Source organism: Saimiri boliviensis, chromosome 3 (assembly GCF_048565385.1).
Source record: "Saimiri boliviensis isolate mSaiBol1 chromosome 3, mSaiBol1.pri, whole genome shotgun sequence".
Classification (NCBI taxonomy): Eukaryota; Metazoa; Chordata; class Mammalia; order Primates; family Cebidae; genus Saimiri; species Saimiri boliviensis.
Genome location: NC_133451.1, coordinates 33,820,145 through 33,821,512, shown reverse-complemented (window position 1 = coordinate 33,821,512; position 1,368 = coordinate 33,820,145).

Below are 1,368 nucleotides of genomic sequence, written 5' to 3'. Positions count from 1 at the left end.
CTGGTGCGGTGGCTCAAGCCTGTAATCCCAGCACTTTGGGAGGCCGAGGCGGGTGGATCACGAGGTCGAGAGATAGAGACCATCCTGGTCAACATGGTGAAACCCCGTCTCTACTAAAAATACAAAAATTTAGCTGGGCATGGTGGCACATGCCTGTAATCCCAGCTACTCAGGAGGCTGAGGCAGGAGAATTGCCTGAACCCAGGAAGCGGAGGTTGCAGTGAGCCGAGACTGTGCCATTGCACTCCAGCCTGGGTCACAAGAGGGAAACTCCATCTCAAAAAAAAAAATAAATAAATAAATAAAAGAATAAGATAAGGTAATTCTTATCTTATTATCAAGAATATTAATTATTTTCTTATTAAAAATAAGATAATTCTTATTTCTAAGAATTAAGATAAAAATAAGATAGATTAATAAATTAAATTTAAATTCTACTATAAACCATTTTCTATTACGGTTTATAGTAGAATTTAAACTTAATTTATTTATAATCATGGCCAGAATGATTCGTGTATCAATTAAAAAAAAAAAAAAACTATTGAAAAAACATAAGACAGGCCATCTCTCTGCTCAAAATCCTCCAAAGGCTTCCTACTTCACTCCAAGTAAAAGCCGAGACCCTTACAGTGATCTACAAGATTTCCTTTCAGTTGGTCACACAATTTCCTTTCTGACTTTCTCTCCCACTATTCCCTCCCTTAATCACCAATTCACCCATATCACTTCCTGGATGTACCTAAAATATTCCAGATATGTCCAAATCAGAAGGCTCTTGCTCAGGATGCCCCCTCTATCTGGGAGAACATTTCTCAGATATCCATATAGCTACTGCTTTCTCTTCTTTCAAGTCTTTGGACAAATCCAGTTCTCTCTGAGTCCACATCTTCACCATCCTATTAAAAATTGTGAACTGCCTCACTCCCTCACAGACTAGTATATTTCATAACATTTATCCTGCTCTATTTATTTCTCATCAGTGACACTCATGACCTTATAGTTTACTATGCAATTTATTGCTGATTAACTTGTTTATGCAAGCTCCACAGGCAAGACTTTTTAAAATCTGTTTTGTTCAATGATGCATCCGAAGCATCCAGAACAGTAATTGTAATATGGTAGACACCAAAGAGTATCTGTTAGGTGAACAAATGAAAGATTGATAACCCAGCATCTGTCTTGATGGCTTGCCAAAGAAAAAAAAAAAAGATGTCTTGGTAACTTTTGATAACAGTGAAAAACAGATGGTCCAAACATTCATTATCTGTGACAAGGAATTTTGCTAGATTGAAGTATGAATTGAGGCTTTCACTATAGCATTTTGATAGGGACAGACTGTATTCTGGAAGCTAAATAATTTGTAACCTT